This window comes from Neoarius graeffei, chromosome 10, assembly GCF_027579695.1.
Source record: "Neoarius graeffei isolate fNeoGra1 chromosome 10, fNeoGra1.pri, whole genome shotgun sequence".
In the NCBI taxonomy this organism is placed as follows: Eukaryota; Metazoa; Chordata; class Actinopteri; order Siluriformes; family Ariidae; genus Neoarius; species Neoarius graeffei.
Genome location: NC_083578.1, coordinates 25,354,308 through 25,375,090, shown reverse-complemented (window position 1 = coordinate 25,375,090; position 20,783 = coordinate 25,354,308). Strand labels below are relative to the sequence as shown.

Here is a 20,783-nt window from a genome sequence, read left to right as displayed (position 1 = left end):
CAAAAATAACGTTATCACCAATTTTTTTTTTTTTTTGCATGGTAAATAGAGCTATCACAGGGCTACAATAATAAACAACCAAGCTTATTTAGTCAAGCCTTTTGATATTGAAGATAATAAGTGTTAAATGTGATTTTTAGCTTGATTGTAAAACAACCCATATTTAAGAAAATATTTTGAAGTTGCACTGCGCAATTTTGCGCAGTTAAGAACCAAATAGCACTTTCCTTCGAGCGGACGAACCCACGGCTGAAAGGTCGGTTAAATCCCAAATGAACTCTCACAGCATATGTAGTGCACTCGAAGTGATTGTTTTGTGTAATTTGGGAGTGTACTGATGTAGGGAGTAGGAAGGTATTTGGTATGTGAAAGGAACGTCGACACGTTGTGGTGGAGCAGATGGAAGTGTTGCAGTGTAGAGGTTCATTATGCGTGTGGAATAGCAACAAACCAGGGAGAGCTTATTTGATGGACATGTAATTGGGCAGGATTTAATATTTGTTATTCCCCCCCAAGTTAAAGTGTTATTTTATTCGTTTTAGTGATGGTGAAGTGGTGCAGTTTGTTGTCGGAGGGCTGATTTTCCTGCGGACAGGAAAAGCAAAATGTGGCAGGTACAGTTCTCTTCTCTCTTCAGTTAAACAAGGATTGTCATGACATTCATGGATTTTCATGATAAATGGTTTGAGCTATTTTGTTGACTGGTCGGATTTTAAATGGTATCCATGTCACTTCTTTTTATTCTTTGTGGGAGTGTAAAAACAAATAAAAACAAAATGCAGTAACTTGCAAATCCTTTTCGACCTCTGTTCAGTCGAATACAATACAAAGGCAAGATATGTAATGTTCAAACTGATAAACTTCTATTATTATTTTACATACACTCATTCTGAATTTGATGTCTGCCACACTTTCCAAAAAAAAGTTGTGCCAGGGGCAAGAAAAGCCTGGGAAAGTTGTGGAAGTTAAAAAACACACCTGTCTGGGATATTCTACAGGTAAACAGGTTAATTGGTAATTGAAAAGGTTCAGACATTTTAACAAGCAAGGAAAATAGTCCAACGAATACCGATTCTCAACATGGCATTGCAATGAAGTTAGAAATCCGTGCAAGTTATTGAACACCTGTGACCTTTGATCCCTCAGGCAGCACTGGATTAAAGTGCATCTCATCTCATTATCTCTAGCCACTTTATCCTGTTCTACAGGGTCGCAGGCAAGCTGGAGCCTATCCCAGCTGACTACGGGCGAAAGGCGGGGTACACCCTGGACAAGTCGCCAGGTCATCACAGGGCTGACACATACAGTGGGTTTACATGCACATCCAAATCGAGCTGCTGTCGGTAATCGAGCTAAGGGTCCCAGCAGGGGTGCCAGAGAAATCCAATCTTACATGCACACAAGGAAATCGAGCTATTGTGTGAGGTACATTGTGCACCCGAGCCACAGGTGGTGCTACACGCCCCATCATGTTGGTACACTTCCGGTTGTCGTCATGAAGAGCTATTCAAGAGTATAAACAAAGTTATCAGCAGTGCTGCCAGATACTGCTGACGTTTTCCAGCCCAAAACGTTCAAATCCGCCAAATTCCACTTAAAACCGCCCAATCTGGCAACACTGGCAGTTCCGTGTTCACAAGTTCCGTGCTCAAGCTGTTAGGCTTGCTCTAACAGACTGTATGGCTACAAACTGTCCTGCACTGTTTTGTAAGACAACTTATTTTGCACAATTGTATATTTTTCTAAAGTCCATTTTTTGCTTACAAAAAAAATTTTTTTTTTTTGCTTACAATTTAACTTATGTCTTAATAAACACACAAAAAGTTCAATTGCTTTGTTTTTATTGACATTCTTCAGATGTTGTGTGTGTATATATATATATATATATATATATATATATATATATATATATATATACACACATATACAATGACTTGTTTATGTACACAATTCACAGCTATGCAACAGCTGTACAGATGTATTTGGTGATACAATAAGTGAGCTAAATTTTAACAGTGCAAACAATGCCACAAAGAAAAGATTCATGCCGTTGTCATGCCAACCGAGGCTGTTGTGTTTCCCGCTTGTGGTCTCGTCACTTCCGGAAGGGGCAGTGCTGAAGTAAGTAGCTCGAATACGTAGCTCAATAGGGTTTACATGCACTAAGTAGCTCGACAGAAATCGCGTAATCTAGGTCGTGCAGCTCGATTCCGAGAAATCAAGTTCGGTTCAATTTCAGCCGAATTAAGGTGTATACATGGCATTTTGAACTTCGATTTCAGTCGAGCAACGGCAGAAATTCGATTCTCTCTATGTGCATGTAAACGCACTGACTGACACAGACAATCATTCACACTCGCATTCACACCTACGGTCAGTTTAGAGTCACCAGTTAACCTAACCTGCATGTCTTTGGACTGTGGGGGAAACCGGAGCACCCGGAGGAAACCCACGCAGACACGGGGAGAACATGCAAACTCTGTACAGAAAGGCCCTCGCCGGCCACGGGGCTCGAACCCAGAACCTTCTTGCTGTGAGGCGACAGCGCTAACCACTACACCACCGTGCCACCCCCGGGACATGTATTCATGTTTGGCTATATGTTTACTGTAAGCAAATGGGGGAAAAAAGAAGCCTAGTCTCCACTAGATTTCACTTTCTTGCAAACAAAATGTGATTCTGTAGGATTTTACTATAGTTCAATCCAGGGGCGGTCCTGGGGGCGGGCCGACCGGGCAGCCGCCCGGGGCGGCATCGCGGGGGGGGGCGGCATGAGCGCGGGTGCGAAAAAAAAATCGGTCTGGACACAAATCTGGTTTTCAGAAAAGGAAAGAAAATAAATGGAGGGTCGAAAATACAAAAAAGGAGGCAGAAAATGCAAAACGAGTTTTAAGGTAGGACAAATGGTTACTTTTCTGAGGCAGCCCGCTGTGGCTGCAGGCTTTCAGTTGTGTCATTGAATGGTTACTTTTCTGAGGCAGCCCGCCGTGGCTGCCTGCAGGCTTATTTATTATAGCCCATTTAGTTAAAATAGTTGATATAAAATGTTTATAGTTATAGTTATGTGATGGTTGTCCTGATTTAGACTGGGTTTTTTTGGGGGGGGGGTTGCGCGATGTTGCGCCCGGGTCCAGATTAGGGCAGAACCGGCCCTGGCTACATTTCAGGTGTAGTTTGTTTTATGAATGTATGTACTTGCATAGATGTGTACTTGGTCTTCCAATATGGCGCCTAACAAAATCTCGCGGCGCGGTGACGTCATGCGGTAGCCCTTGATACCAAAGTTGCGCAGGTGACGTCATCAGTGTGTGTGTGTGCCTAACTTGTCGTAGCCCCATAATATGCACAATCCCACCAGCGGAACGTTGTACTAGTCATCAAAAAGACTTTACTACCATAGTACTACACTACTATGACATTACACAGAGTCTTGAGTAATACATTACGACTTGATCATTGCCATTCTGGTAACAGCAAATTTATAACGGGCCGTGTCCGCGACGTACAACACACGACGAGAAATGTTTAAACGACCATGTAAAGCTGTTAACATTCTGTTGGCTAATACAGAGCCCAACACGGGGGGGGGCGGCACGAGTGCGGGCGCGAAAAAAAAAACGGTCCAAAAAAAAAAAAGGTCCCCCCAAAAAAACCCCCGAAAAAAAAAAGACGGGTGGGGGGAGGGCACCGGCAGGGGGTTTCGCCCGGGGAGTAAATCACTCTAGGATCGCCACTGGTTCAATCCCATCTAGAAGTTATTTGGTCCTGCTTTAAAAAAAAAAAATCCCACAGATCTTGCCAAATGAAACCACTTTTGACAGTATATTTTCCCAAGAAGAATTATTTGAATTTGCGTTAACCTTTTTCTTTTATGGGAAAGTGTTAATGTTCATTGCTGAGATACATATTTTAAAAAAAGTAAAGCTGTTGTCTTTTTCTTATTATTTATTTGATTTTTTTTAAATAATTAAGCAAAATGCTGTTGTTTTCTGCCACATGATGGGCTGATTAGATACTAGCTTTAATGAGCAGTTGAACAAGTGTGCCTAATGAAGTGGCCGGTGAGCAGGCTTCTAATACTCGAGTCCGACTCGTGACTTGACTTGCACTTGAGCACTGATGACTTGGACTCGTATTTTTTCTTTATTTTTTTGGAATATCTCATCTCATCTCATTATCTCTAGCCGCTTTATCCTTCTACAGGGTCGCAGGCAAGCTGGAGCCTATCCCAGCTGACTACGGGCGAAAGGCGGGGTACACCCTGGTCAAGTCGCCAGGTCATCACAGGGCTGACACATAGACACAGACAACCATTCACACTCACATTCACACCTACGGTCAATTTAGAGTCACCAGTTAACCTAACCTGCATGTCTTTGGACTGTAGGGGAAACCGGACCTTCTTGCTGTGAGGCGACAGCGCTAACCACTACACCACCGTGCCGCCCCGGCATAAGATATATCAACAGTAATTTTTGTACTAATTTCATGCAAGAGTGTCACACCTGCGCGCATTGACACGTGCATCAGACAGACTCTCGGGCGCATGGTGTAAACAACTTGCACCTGCACAGGATTAAGGCACAATCAGCGCGCCTGTATAAAAACTGTGAAAGCACACTTACTTTACGAAGTATTGAGTTGCATTGCTGACATATTACCGAGCCTTGTTTCCTTGTTCGGTTTCCTGATCCCTGATTTCCTGTTTCTCGTCTTTGATTCTGCCGAGTCTACAATAGCCTGTTTGTGCCTCGCTCGACTTATTGGCTGTTTCACCGTTTTGCGATTTTGCCTGCCGTTCTGGATTGTTTGTCTTCACTTGTATTAATAAACACACCTTCTGCACTTACATCCGTCTCCCAACCATCTCTGACAGAATACTTCACACTCCCTGACAAACAGAAGCACATTCACCTGTTCATACGTCATGTTCAGGAACAAGCTAATGTTAATGGCGCTAAAACAGCCACCGTCAAATGGTGCGGCTGGAGTCTTGGACTCGACTCAGATCAATAGTGGTCTCGACTCGGACTCTACTCAGGTTTTTTTAATGACTTGGACTTGACTCGGACTCGAGACTGGACCCAGACTTGAGGTTTAGTGACTTGACTACAACACTGCCAGTGAGTATAAAAGAGTGCAATCAGTTGGAAAATGCAGAGGAAGAAGCCAACTGTCAATAATAACTAGAAAGGCACCCGGTAGAGGCCATACCTCAGTCTTCAATGTTTCTTAACTGAGAAAAGCCCAACTGTACTGGTTTATTCACGAGTTTCACAGTTTAAACTGGAGTCAACGAGCACCCCGAAATTCCTAGATACTGGTTTAATATGCTGTCCTAATGAACCCAAGACCTTCTTCACATGAGCTGTATTCTTCTGTGGGCCAATTATTAAAATTGGTTTTGTCAGTGTTAAGCTGAAGAAATTTATAGGACATCCAATTTATCGCATCATTAATACAGGCTAGAATAAATGATACGTTAAACACGTTATTGGGATCCAGAGACCGGTAGAGCTGTAAATCATCAGCGTAAGGCCATTATTAAAAAATGTTCTGTTTCCGGTCCACCGGCCGGGTGAGTGCCGTTTGTGCGGTTGAATTTTTTTTTTTTTTTAACGCCGGTTTTTCGACATTTTTTTGGGGTTCGTAAATCTAAACTTGAACTTGACATTTCCGCATTCCCAGGGCTTTCCACTAATGCCGCTTTTCCACTACCAACGAGGGCTGCACAATATATCGAAAAAGTATCGATATCGCGATATCATAGTTTGCGATACACATACCGCAAAAATTACTTAAATTTCGATAAAAGGCACATTTTTCTGTGCCATCCAATCACATTTGAATGTCAACAAGCACCGCGGGATAACTCCGCCCCCTATTGCAAAACAAGTAAAAGCCTCGTGGTGATGGCGGAAGGTGGGAGCGGTAGCAAGTGTGGTGAGACAAACTTGTGTGAGGAGGAACTGGTTTCCAAAAAAAAAAATGCACGTCTGCTATTTGGAAGTACTTTGGATTCAGGAGGGATGACATACTGCAAACTCGGGTACTTTGCAAGACATGTAAAACAGTGGTAGCAGCTACCAACGACAGGGCAGAACGGCGAGTAGAGGTAAGAAAACCATGTATTTAATTATCGTGATACATATCGATATCGAGATATTCAGTCATGTTATCGAATATCGCATATTTTTCTGATATCGTGCAGCCCTACTACCAACGCGGCTGAGTTGGGCTGAGCCATGCCGTGCTGAGTTGGGCTGAGTCGAGCTGAGTGGGGCTGTTGGAGTTGCATTTCAACTACAACCGCGCTGAACCGTGCTGGCTGGAAGTGGGTGGACACATTGGGTGGAGTTAGCGAAAGTGGGTGGACGTCACGTGATGTCGTTAGGCGGCGCAAACAGTGACATCAGTGACCTTTTAAGCGGTAGTCTCACGACCCGGAGAGTAAACAATAAACATGGAGGACATGGAGTCGTTAGTGTTGCTGGTCTTGGTGTCACCGACAACACCAACAGATACTGGCAAGAGCGTATAGATGAGGCGAGGCGCATAAGGCTTCAGAAATTCTCGTAATTCGTAATTCTTCTTCTTCCGGGTTTACGGTGTTTACAGATCCCAGCGTGCTTGCGGGGCGTGTGTGGGCATGTGAGGACACTCCTCCTCACCAATCAGTGCACAGGGGAGTGTCTGCTCACGCCCCAGCCCCACTCGGCTCGCTTTGGCTCGCTTCAGCCCCACTCCAAAACCGTGCGAGTTTTGGGTGCTGAGCAGGGCTGAAGCGAGCTGAGTCGTGCTGTTCTGAGGTAGTCGAAACGCGAGCCGTGTCGGGCTGAAGTGAGCTGAAAAAGGGTAGTGGAAAAGGGCCATAAGGCTCATACTAGCCAGCCATGACAAATAAGTAGCCAGCCGGGGGGGGGAGAAACACAAAATAAACTCCTGTGCACGCAGTTCCCAGGATTAAATGTATTTTCCACAGACCATTTATTTATTCACTTTACTCAAATACAAAGTAAAATGGCAGTAAATCTTCTTTCTTTTCTTGCGTATTGCATCATGAGGCGTTCCTGGCTTGTAAATCTCTTATTTTCAGTGCATGACACATTCACGCAGCTGAGCATGCTATGAATTAACAACGACGACGGTCTGCAGTGGGGCTACACAATTAAACACTCAGCGAACATTTCTCCATTTGTGTATGAAAATACACTCCAACCACTCAGTTTGGTTTCATTTACAACCAACGGTGTCTTTTGATGCCAGCACGTAATTGAACGAGAGAAGACTGGTTTACCGGAGACAAAATAAGCGTCATCTCTGCTTCTGTTCCCTCCGACACACTACTGCCTCCGCCGAGTGCGCGTGCACTCTGAACTGAATCAGCTCTGCGCATGCGCCGTGCGGCACAAAAAAATGTCAGCCACCATGAAGGAAGGAGATGCGGAGTTTTCAAACATTTGCTTAAGTGTGAAATCGCAAAATGGTATTCTAGCGAACAACAAAATAGTAAAGATTCAGAAAAACAAATCATTCAGTGATCATTTTAATAGTGTAATTTCATCCGAACTCGGCCTAACGCTCGATTTAGAACTACAAAAAGTCCGTGTGTCGGACATTTTAAGTACCTTTGTAAAAGTTTTGCAAATGTTGCAGTCAGCATTTAAAATGCTAACAAAGTTTTTGTACAAGTTTCAGTTGATTAAACTGTCATTTTATTAAATGTCTCTGCTTTTGTAATAAAAAAGTACTGAAAGAAAAAGCAAACACAGCATTGCGATTTCTTATCCATCCATAGAGTAAAAAAAAAATCCCTCCCTCCCGACTGAATTTTTTTTGCTCACCCGATGAACAGATTTTTTTTTTTTAAGGATGGCCTAACAGTGGAAGTCAGTGCCATCTCACTGGATGGCAAGTCCAAGATGGAGTGTATATTTGTAGAGGAAAATAAAATCGGAGCAATTGGCACGTGTGCGCATTTGTGCTTTTCATCACTGAGTGGTCGCTGGTGCTCTCTACGGTTTCCTGGGTTGACTTCAGGACATTTACATATGTATGCAAAAAAGCTAGTGGGAAGTACATTCAATGAATGGAAAGGCATGCTTTTGTGTCTCAGATAGTAAACCACACCCTCTACAATAAATGTATATCATTTACATAGTGAATTATCCCATAGATAAATATCTTATCCCATTTATCATTTGACGTTGGCTCATCATGAATGTGAAGCGAAGATGATGGAGGGGAGGGAATGGGTGGATTGATGGATGGAAATCATTATTTTCATTTTTTTTCTTCCGTGTTAAGATGTCAAAGCAGGTGTCAATATTCAATTATATGAAATCAAAATCCAAGCCACCCCAAAATGAACCTTGTCCAAAGTTATCTCCCAAACCAGGCCCTAGTAAGCAGGGTGCATTGACAGAAAAAAGTCAATAGCCTTTTAAAAAACATGTACTTTTGTCTAAATAATTCAATTATACCCCTAGAAAACATATCAGTATTGCCTTGAACCGTGTACCTGAAAACTTGCTAAAATCCTGCAAACTTTTTAAGGCAAAAGGAAATTCGGGGGGGGGGCAAAAAATTTGAGGCCATTTAAGATGTTAAAAGTTAACATTTGAGGCCTGTCATAATATCTGTGTATCCAGTTCCAAGTACACGCGAAGCGAGCCAATCAGAATCGCTGTTACAAATCAGGAAGAAAAAAACAAAATGGTAATCACAGGGGAGGCGAGGATGCTGGTTAATATGTCTTGTTTTTTGTCACGTACTCACTCAAATCATTTTCGTGCTTAAAGAAGCTGACCATAGATGTGCCCGAATAGGCCTAACTTGCTAGAATATATCTGCCCGAGCGTCTTGGTAAGGCAAATTGGGCATTCGGGCAGCGCCTGGCATTGAGGCTTGCATTAGTACTTAGGTTCTATGTCAGCAAACCAGATGTAAACACGAAATCTAAGGTGTGGCCACGATCATGTGTTGGACCTGTTGCATGATGTTAAAGGACTGAGGCCCTGTCCACACGGCAACGGATTCAGGTGAATCTGATAAAATTGTTTATCGTTTTGGCCTGGCGTCCACACGGCACCGGCGTTTTGGGTGCCCCAAAACGAAATCTTTTGAGAACGGGTTCCAGAGTGAAAAAATCTGGCAACGGCACCGTTGCGAAGTCGTCTGGATGAGTAGAATGGATTTGTTTACAATGACGTCACAACCACATGACTGTCAGTGCTTCACGCCGGGTAGAAGTGTAACGAACTCGATGCCAGTTGTCAACAAATCCTATAACTTGGATCATGAAACGCGCTTACAAAATATTTTCACTGTGAATATTTATTGTGTAATGGTGCAGAGTGAGAGAATAGCTCTTAGGGCAGAGTCTTTAGTCCAAACACTGCGGAAGCAGTACCAAACCGCGCACCGCCCGTGCGCTTTCCAAAAACAAAAACAATCCCGCCAGCAAAAATAGGAAAAAAAAAAAAGGAGCGATCTCACCTCTTCAGATGTTGGTTTAAGTCCGACAATACATTCCTCAAAAAGGGCGTAGAAGAATAAAGTAATCCATCAACGTATAGCATTCAATTTATTCCGGACCATTAAAGAATTCTGGAGGATCTCAGAATGTTGGCGTACCGGCTTCCATCTACCCCCGTTCATTCCTCTCTCTCTCCATCTACCCCTGTTCATTCCTCTTTCCGCGTCTCCATTCAAAAAACGAGCACGTGATTTAAAGGGACTATAGAGATCTTGCATGTGACGTCACAGCCGATCCAGATTGTGACAGACGCCATCTTGTCGGTCAAACGCCATTTCCGCCTTCTACTTCTGCTTCTACCTTTTCTTCTGGAAAACCCTACTATATACAATTCTACTACAACGGCTGCGGCTACAAGCTCTCCCTATCTGTGCACGTTTATGTTTTTTGTGTGTATTTCTGCGTGTTGTTCGTCTGTACCGGACTTCAATATCCACTACAACCGTATGGACTTACTGGACATTGGTTTCCAGCAGAAAATGACGGTTTGTAGCGATTTCCATCGCATGCACAACATTCCGGACGAGATAGCGAGACCAGCGGGGTCTCCGTGGATTGTTATCGGAAGCAAAGTGAAGGAGGCGGCGTCGGGAGCGGAAGCAAAAGCGAGGCTGCAGAGCCGGCCTGTTGACTAAGCTCAGAAAACAGCCACTCAAATCTCCACTGCTAAGCCTCTACCTCTCCAACGCCAGATCCATGTAAACAAGACGGACGATTTGGAATTACAGCTGGAATTACCTTATTCTATTCTATAATCGGCTGGTCAGTGCTATACTCAATACTAAGTGACTTACCCGTCCAATGAGGATTGTTATTTTCTTGTTTACAAGATGCCACATCTGAGTCACTGACAAATCCTGAATTTCTGTAAAGATAACTGTCCAGAGATTTATAAGCACGCAGTGCTTCACCACTGAACAGCGAGGGAAAGTTGATGAGGTAATTATACACATCTGGGTATTCCACCTCTGGCAGTTCAATATCCACGGACACGGTCGTGAAAACTCTGTCCGGTAAGCCATAAGGGTCACTAATCTGTAGATCGTTTATTTTAGACATATATCTAGTTATCTGTTCATTAGAAAAATGAGCCGTGTAGTCAATCGGTTGAAATTGATCCATTCTGTACACGAGTGCAGCAGTATTCAGCTGTGTTTTTTACCGACAAGATGGCGGCTGTTAACTTTCTGGTCACGTGACTGCAAGATCTCTATAGCCATAGGACAGGGAGTGAGAAGGTGTGCGCGTGTGACAGTGACAGGGAAGAACCTAGGCTCATGCTCGCCCTGAATTTCTCTTGAAGTGAAGGCAGAAGAACGTTCAGCGCCTGGCCAGGCTTTCTATGTATTAATTTACATAGACGTTTTAATATGAAATATAAATAAGTGTCTTAGGCCCTGTTTACATTATTTCGAATCAGCGGATAATCAGATTAACGTTTTTAAAACAATTTGCGTACACACACAAATAGCAGGAAGTGAAGTCCGCGCCGTTTTTCAGCAGTCGCGTCACATGACCAACGTGGCATGACCAACGCCAGCGAATCAGGAAGGTGGATGTCACAGTGATGTTGTCCAATGACGACGTCAGCTAGAGCTCAGCACTGCGTTTCCTCGTTCCTCAATGTTTACACAGCACCGGATCACATACGAACTGGGTTGAATACGTGGGCCCTGGCGGATTCAAATTGTTCCGCCTGTGGAGTCGTTTCCCGGCGTTTTAATGTGCACGGACAGTGCATCCGCAACGAAAACGATACGGATACGGTCTAATGTAAACACCACCTTAGACAATAGATACTATTTTACGCTACTGACTAATAATCAAAACTTTATGTGGCTGATGCTACAGAAGAAGGGGTTTATGCGCATGCGTCTACTTCTTCTATTGTTCTGGTGTCTCCGATGGGACCGTCTTACAGCGCACGTAGAGGTGCGGCATGTGTATTGCATCGTTTTCAGCAAGCGTTGCGTTGCCATATGAACCTGATATTTTACTGATCCGTTGCCCATGTGGACGCAATATTTAAAAAAAAAAAATCTCATTGCCGTTGTCGTGTGGATGTAGCCTGAGTAATATTTAGAAATTCTGTAACCATGGGATCGGTTAAAAACTCAATATGTGGATTAAAATCCCCAGTAGGAATGATTTTATCTTATTTCTAAAATGATGTCTGAGAGCAAGTTGGCAAATTCAGACAAAAAGAGACTGACTGTCTGTAGAACTGGGAGGACGATAGATTAAGCAGCACACAGCAGATTTGTTGCATACTTACTTGAACATCGGTGATTTTTAAAAAGGAGTTAAATTCACCAGTACTGAGAAGGCTACAACTAAGAATTCCTTCTAAACCACAGCTACACTGACACTTCTATGATTGGATATAGCTTTACTAAAAAAGGCAGCCTATAATACGAAAGGAAAAGTTGATCTTTCAAATGTGGCTGAGTTAGGAACAGACGAGGAACTATTGAAATCGAGACGTGGATGTTCTGATTGATAGATGATGTCACAATTTGTTTGCATCACCAGAAATATTTTTTTGGTGAAATGCTGTTTATTCTATCCACGTTCACTGGATATGAGCAGTCGCACACTCTGATTGGCTACTCTACTAATAGGATATCAGCTCATATTGTAGTGAGTAGAGAAAAACAAAATGGCAGAACACATCAAGCGCATCACTTTATCAAGTATTTAAAAGAAACCGAAATAGCTAAAAGAATAGTCGTGCCCCCCCCCCCCCCCCCCCCAAAAAAAAATCTCCTGTTCCACACTCCAGCCCAGTTGGTGGCGATAATGCACCTTTAAGTTGGTTTGCCAACCGTCAAAAAAAACCTAAAGAAGAAGAAAATGGCAGAGCATGTTGCTGAACCAACTGAGGACGAAATAAAAACTCTACTCGAAAAACAACCCCCCCCCCCCCCCCCAAAAAAAGCAGCACAATATGGAATAAAAGTATTTGATGGTAAGAACGCATCTTTTTTTTTCAAGAATGATTTATTATTGCATTTTTCACAAATTGTTACGGTCATTTTGCCAGTTTCTTTACATTCTAAGCGGAAATGGTTTTGTCGGACGTATTGTATAAAGTTTTTTTTTTTTTTTTTTTTTAATTTATTTATCGAATTTGCAAAAAAAAAAAAAAGCTCCATTTCTCAAAATCCAGTGTATGTGGTTAGAATAAAACAGTTATTCCACTCAATCTCATCATACATGGCTTATAGCCAACTCGGTGCTACACACCTCATCGGCTATCAGCTCATGTACGACTCGGTAATCACAGAATAACTGTTCAATAGCTTTCTTCAGAAACAGTGTTGTGATGAATTCAACTTGCATCCCGTGCCAGCAAACAGTCACTCATTGAGAATCATAAGTACAGAGAAAACAAGAGCGCTTAACAATACACACGGGGAAACTTGATCAAACCTGGATAGAAGTGGTGTCTCTCGTGTATGGTAAAGGCCTCAGGATTCACTGATGGAACAGAAATTGATGAAGATACACAGATGGGTAAAGAGAAGCCATACACACCATCATCTATAGCTAACAGCGATGAAGCCCAAGCTTTATCAGTATACAGTGGTGCTTGAAAGTTTGTGAACCCTTTAGAATTTTCTATATTTCTGCATAAATATGACCTAAAACGTCATCAGATTTTCACACAAGTCCTAAAAGTAGATAACGAGAACCCAGTTAAACAAATGAGACAAAAATATTATACTTGGTCATTTATTTATTGAGGAAAATGATCCAATATTAGGGCGGCATGGTGGTGTAGTGGTTAGCGCTGTCGCCTCACAGCAAGAAGGTCCTGAGTTCGAGCCCCGTGGCCGGCGAGGGCCTTTCTGTGTGGAGTTTGCATGTTCTCCCCGTGTCCGCGTGGGTTTCCTCCAGGTGCTCCGGTTTCCCCCACAGTCCAAAGACATGCAGGTTAGGTTAACTGGTGACTCTAAATTGACCGTAGGTGTGAGTGTGAATGGTTGTCTGTGTCTATGTGTCAGCCCTGTGATGACCTGGCGACTTGTCCAGGGTGTACCCCGCCTTTCGCCCGTAGTCAGCTGGGATAGGCTCCAGCTTGCCTGCGACCCTGTAGAAGGATAAAGCGGCTAGAGATAATGAGATGAGATGAGATCCAATATTACAAATCTGTGAGTGGCAAAGTATGTGAACCTTTGCTTTCAGTATCTGGTGTGACCCCCTTGTGCAGCAAGAACTGCAAATATCATCAGATTAACGTTTTTAAAAACAATTAGTGTGCACACAGCAACGCCAATACACGATTCGCATGCACACAGCAACGCCAATACACGGATACGCTAATCACATGACTAATTCGGCACGTAAGTTGAAATGTGTCAGTGCGGCTCAGCGCTTCCTCCTCAGCGGCTGCGCTCCAAATCACTCCGTCCTGAACAGCGAGTGCCCTCTGGAGGGTGCACACTCCGGCCCTGCACAGCTCACAGAGCACGCGAGTGAAGCGCACGAGCAGTGATTCGGGACTGAGCCGCTGTGCACAAGTCACTCACCACTTGCAAGTGGAAGGATGGCAAGCCTAAAGACAATCATAACTACACAATGGGCAGTATTTGCATCAGTATTTGCAGTATTTTCATACTTTTATACTCTTTAATGAAAGGTGATACAAGTCCGCGCCGTTTTTCAGCAGTCGCGTCACATGACCAACGCCAGCGAATCAGGAAGGTGGATGTCACAGTGACGTTGTCCAATGACGACGCCAGCTAGAGCTCAGCACAGCGTATCCACGTATTCTCAATGTTTACACAGCACCGGACCAGACACGATCTGGATTGAATACGTGGACGCTGGCGGATTCCCGTTTCCAGGCGTTTTAATGTAAACGGACAGTGCATCCGCGAAGAAAACGAGACAGATACGGTCTAATGTAAACTTGGCCTGAGTCTTGGTGTGGCTGTGCATTGAGGTATTTCACCTGACGTCACAGGGGCACGTGACGCCCCGGTGTCCGCCGTCTTGAACGGCAAGCTACATACTAACGCTGCAGACAGGGAGGGAGAACCAGCTTGAAAAAAAATGTGTTACAGACACCTAGAATCGATTAATTTGTCAGTAAGCACTCTATAAATAACCATGGTGTTTGCTTGTTGTGCTGTGGGCTGCCACAACAGACAGGGACAGCATGCAGGACGCTCCTTTTACCGGTTTACTACTGACCCAGACAAGAGGGCCAAATGGATTGCAGCTGTGAAGAGACGAATGAGCCCCCTAAAATAAATCATTTAATTTTTCCTGTTTACCCTGTTCGAACTATGCTGATATTTTTGGGGGGTCCCTTTATTTCCCTTGGGGGGGGTGCTTGCGCTTGTCTCAGAGCGCGGATCTTTTTTTTTTTTTATATTGAAAGTATCAAGTCATTACAAAACAAGTAGATAAAGTGACATCAGACATAAAACGCAATAAAAGAGGCTAGAAAGAAACGGGACAGAAATAAACAGGGAAATTACGTAGAAAGAAAGAAAGAAAGAAAGAAAGAAAGAAAGAAGGAAAAAAAAAGAAAAGAAAAAGAGCGCGGATCTCCAAACACATGAAAAGCCTATCTTACGCACATATCACGCGGACTCCACACACGCATCGCGTCTGAAGTCATAACTCATCAGGGGAAATCGTGTCCGCATTGGCATGTTCAAAAAACAACCTCGCGTCAACAATGATACCACACGCAAGAAAAAAAAAAAAACAGTCAGGCTACTCAACAACCAACCTGGCAGCAGCAGTCGTTGTCAAGTAAACACAACACTTCGGATATGCAAATGCTTCCCGTTACACACGATTGCTATGTCAATACATCATTTTGCCAATATTTTAGAGATCCCCCCAACATTTCCCAAATCATGTTTTCAAGGGATCTCGGATCCCCCAAGTAACAAGAAAGTGTTGTGAACATAGCCTACCTTGTACCGTTTCAAACTGCTGGGGTCATCCTTCATCAAACTGTTGACTTCTGTCGACAACCTTGGCTCCATACCAAGGCTGGGTAGTGTTTGTGATAAAAGACAGATCCAATTTAACACGAATCACAGCTTACTTTCTTGTTAAAACGTGCAAAGGTCTCCACCATCTCATACCGCCTTGCACTGAAGGACTTAAGCACGCCGTCCAAAATGGCGGCATCACGTGACTTGGTCACGTGGGTGAAATACCTCAATTCAGTTTTCTGGGAAGTGTACCAAGGACTGCATTGTAGGTTGCTGATAAGTGGTGTCTCAGAACCCCTTCTCTGTTCAGTGATGGTCATTCCAGGTTGACAAAGATGGCTTCTTTTACTCCTCTTTCAGACCACCGGTCTTCTCTGGCTAAAATGCGTACATTGCAGTCCTGAAACAAGTGTCCTTTGTTATTGAGGTGCTGTTCTCCCCACTAGTCATACAGAACTGAAGAAGCTTTTCGGATGAGAGGTGAAACGTCTTGAAGAATTTCAAGCAAGTCCAGTTGCCTTCTTTAGCACCTATGGTTTCCTATGACCTGGATGACTCCGAACCTTCAGACATATTCACTGGATGGTGCAACCCCAGTGGCTGGGTATTTTGACCCAATCTGCATGTCTTTGAACTGTCGGAGGAAACCCACACAGACACAGGGAGAACATGCAAACTCCACACAGAAAGGCCCCCATTGGCCGTGAGGTTCGAACCCCAAACCTTCTTTCTGCAAGGCAAAAGTGCTAACCACTGTACCACCATGCTGCCATACTTCAGCATTATGATCACCTCAAATCCAGATATCTCAATGCAAAACAGTCTGCTTCTCACCAACTGCGTAGAAAGCTCTGCAAGTCATAAGGATATCTAGAGACAACACTTCTTTACAGCTCAGGTATTGAAAACATCAACTGCAGAATCAGCAACTGAGTTGAGGATTTCTGATCTATGCCAGTGTAGTCCAGGAAAATACCTTGCTTGTATGTATGATGAGAAGTGGTGGCTTGGATCTGTCATGGAACCATTTAAAGATGATTGAGAGAACCTGGTCAGATTCATGCATCCACATGAGCCAGCAAAATCCTTCTATTGAACTGCCAGACAGGATACATGTTGAGTGCCACTTCAGGAAGTGCTGTGCATCATTGATCCCCCAACTACAATAAATGGAAGACAATACTACCTGTGGCGGCACGGTGGTGTAGTGGTTAGCGCTGTCGCCTCACAGCAAGAAGGTCCTGGGTTCGAGCCCCGGGGCCGGCAAGGGCCTTTCTGTGTGGAGTTTGCATGTTCTCCCCGTGTCCGCGTGGGTTTCCTCCGGGTGCTCCGGTTTCCCCCACAGTCCAAAGACATGCAGGTTAGGTTAACTGGTGACTCTAAATTGACCGTAGGTGTGAATGTGAGTGTGAATGGTTGTCTGTGTCTATGTGTCAGCCCTGTGATGACCTGGCGACTTGTCCAGGGTGTACCCCGCCTTTCGCCCATAGTCAGCTGGGATAGGCTCCGGCTTGCCTGCGACCCTGTAGAAGGATAAAGCGGCTAGAGATGATGAGATGAGATGAGATACTACCTGTCCAAGAATGATGAAGAAAAACGGGACCATCACAAAAAAAGAACTTCCTTGAACGCCATTGATGTGATTTGAAAATGTTTTAAGCTATAACTTGCAGTAATTTTGCCATGAAGTGTGAAAACTGCTAACTTGAAATTTTATTCACATAGTGACGATGGTATTTCTGTTTCTCATCCTCAACAAAATTTCCTTTTTCGATATTTAATATTTCATGTTTCTCTGGCTTTGTCTACTATGTTACAAGTGTAAGAAATGCTTGTTTGCCAAAAGGTATTAAATGATGGAGTAACACAACATCTTTACTTTTTATATATATTGGGAATGAACATCATTAACATGTTCCCATAAAGTTTCAAGCAAATTCAAATAATCCATCATGGGGAAAATCTTCTTCTTTTGGCTGCTCCTGATTGGGGTCACCACAGTGGATCTTTCGTCTCCCTGTCTTCCGCATCCTTCTCTACCACACCTGCCACTTTCATGTTCTCTCTCACCACATCCATGTATCTCCTCTTTGGCCTTCCTTGTTTTCATTTGCCTGGCAGCTCCATCCTCAACATTCTCCTTCCAACATGCTCTGCATCTCTTCTCAGGATGTGCCCGTACCATCTCAGTCTCATCTCTCTTAGCTTAATTCCCAAGCTCTCCACATGTGCTGTCCCTCTGATGTGCTCGTTCCTTATCCTGTCCAACCTCCCATCGCAAACCTTAACATCCTCAACTCCGCCACCTCCAACTTTGCCTCCTGCCTCTTCGTTAAGGGTACGGTCTCCAATCCATACATCACATCTTGGGGAAAATATACAGTCAAAATACCTTAATGTTTTTTTTTTTTCACCTCTGGAGATGTATTTGGCAAGATCTGTGGGACTCATTTACGTAGGACCAAATAACTTGCATAAGATGTGATAGAACGATAGTAATACTACACAGAATCAAATTTTGGTTGCAAGAAAGTGAAAACTAGTGGATATATTAATTCTTGAAAATTATAGCTTATTCATTTGATTACAGTAAACGTTCAGCAAAAACCACTTGTATGAATACATGTACATTTATGCTTAGGGTGTCTCGGATTGACAGTACAAATTTCAACCCACCGTGCAAAGTAAAAGCCATATATCAACAGCATCCAGAAAAGCTGCTGAATTCTCTCAGTCCAAGCTCATCTGAGATGGAATGATGCAAAATGGAAAAATGTGCTGTGGTCTGATCAGTCCGTATTTCAAATTGTTTTTGGAAATCATGGATGTGTCCTCAGTGCTAAAGAGGAAAAGGACCATCCAGATTGTTACCAGCACCAAGTTCAGAACCCAGCATCTGTCATGTTATGGGGGTGTGTTAGTGCCCATGGTACGGATAACTTGCACATCTGTGAAGGCACGGTTAATGCTGAAAAGTACATACAGGTTTTGGAGCAACGTATGCCACCATCCAGGCGAGGTCTCTTTCAGGGATGTCCCTGCTTATTCCAGCAAGATGATGCTAAGCCATATTTGGCATGTGACAACAGCGTGGCTTTGTAGTAAAAGAGTGCGGGTGCTAAACCGGCCTGCCTGCCTCCCTTTAAAAATGTGTGGTGTGTTCGTCATCACCACATCTCCGCCTGTTGTCCCATCTGGGGCATAGGCTGCCAACAAGAGCTCTCTGGGCATCGCGATCCTGGGCCAGTCATTCCAGTTGCCACCAGGTACGGCCCATCTTCTTGATGTCTACCTCTAGGTCTCGGTGCCAGGTGGGTTTTTTTTGGCTGGCTGCTTTTCCTTTATCCTTGAGGGTTCCAGGTAAGGGCTTGACTTGCGGTGCTGGAAGCAGGTTTTCGGAGGGTGTGGCTGATCCCTCACCAACCTCTCTGGAGGATCTCCTCTTCCACAGGCTGCTGTTTTGTCCTCCGCCCCAATTCTTGGTTGCTGATGGTATCAGGCCAACAGATGCGGAGAATCCTTCTGAGGCAAGTATTGATGAATGTCTGGATTCTCTTCATGGGTCTGACTGTGGTTCTCCAGGTCTCAGCTCCATACAATAGAACAGGCTTCACGATGGTGTTGAACATCCTGATGTGTGGTGCATCATGAAGTGCAAAATATGACTGCAGAGATCCTGGACTGATATACAACTGAAGTCGGATGTCAAGCAGGAACGAGGAAAAAATTTCACTTTCAAAACGTGAACAATTGGTGTCCTCAGTTCTGAACCAATTACTGAGCGTTGTTAAAAGAAAAGGTGATGTAGCGGGGTTAAATATGCCCCTGTCCTAACTTTTTTTTTTTTTGTAACACGTTGCAAGCATCAAGTTCATAACCAGTGTATATTTACAATAAACAATATATCTTATCAGTCTGAACATTAAATATCTTGTCTTTATATCATATTTGAGTATAGGTGTAAAAGTATTTGCAAATCCTTGCATTCTGTTTGTTTTACGCAGTATCCCGACTTTTTTGGAATCGAGGTCGTAAGTACTGTTAGTTCTATTGCTTATCTCCCTGAAGCGTTTTATAGTTTCACTCCACAATAAACTGCATGTCTAAACACACCAAGGATTTTAAGACACTCCTTATAGTGAGAGAACTACTTTGTTGAAGTTTAATATTATACTGATTACAGTCTACTGTGTCAACTTTGTACATTTACACGCTCCAGAGGGATATTTCATGAAGTGTGCCATCTCCGTTATTTGCCTCGATGTCATTTCTACAACATTTCTAAGCCCCGCTTAGTTACTATGTATGCATCATGTAGCTTTAATTAGAATAACGTTAGAAGAGGATGTGCTCTATTTTCTTATAAAAGAATGACTCAAGTAGGATATTTATGTCAGGATTAAAATACTCAGGGTGTGTTATGGGGAAAATGAACAATGACTGGGCGCTGACACTTAAATTAGCACAATGAAGTTGTGTTTTTCCTATTACCACATGTCATACCTACCACAAATTGCCAAATATTTACATTTAATGTTGTCATACCTCTTTTCACAGGCCCCCCCCCCCCCCCCCCCCCCCCCCGTTGAATTCAGTAAGACAAAAAAAAAAAACCTCGTTAGTGATGTTACTATGAAAAGTGCAAACTCCTCTGTTTTGAAGACTTTCTGTGACAGAAAACATGCTGACTGTTACAAAGTGCTGCTACTGGAGACTCCTTCCATAAATATTAAACAGAACATATCACAGAGTACAGTGTTTCCCACAGACCAGGTAGCAATTTGTGGTGCTCCGCTGTGCCGATGAGGGAATCGTGCACGGTGGTGTTGTGGCGGTTGGTGGAGTCGGTCATTGGGGTGTATGCAAAGTGTTTACAGTGGGCGGTGTTCAAACACACAGTATTTTTCTTCAGAGTCACCTGCTGGGACTATTTTAAAGCTACAAGAAGCATTTGAGATTATTCAGTTCAATCTAAATTCTTTTAAGTTCTTTAAGAGAAGACAGCTAAAACAATTTTTACCAGAACCCTGCCTGGTTTCATTCCTCGACCCAACTTTACATTACAGGGCAGGCCATTAGTTTGCTGGGCTTGATGTTGGTGGAAAACCTGTCTTTTAAATTTATGACAATTACTCACCAAAATTGAAGTTTAGGGCGTATTCACACCTACGTTGTTTGGTCCGGACCAAACGACCAAACGAACCAAATTTCCCTTGGTCCGGACCTTTTGGGTTGGTCTGAATACAAACCACCGAACTCTGGTCCGGACCAAACAAGCGGACCGA

General features: G+C 43.5%; 1 protein-coding gene across 1 annotated transcript in view; it reads left to right on the top strand.

The window, feature by feature from the left end:
* The first annotated feature begins 377 nt into the window (after positions 1 to 377).
* Positions 378 to 20,783, top strand: part of si:ch73-236j9.2 (solute carrier family 35 member E2A) — a 105,204-nt gene continuing 84,798 nt past the window's right edge. The window contains exon 1 of the mRNA XM_060931616.1: positions 378 to 614. The gene's annotated coding sequence lies outside the window, so the exon portion shown is untranslated. The remainder of the gene's footprint in view (positions 615 to 20,783) is intronic.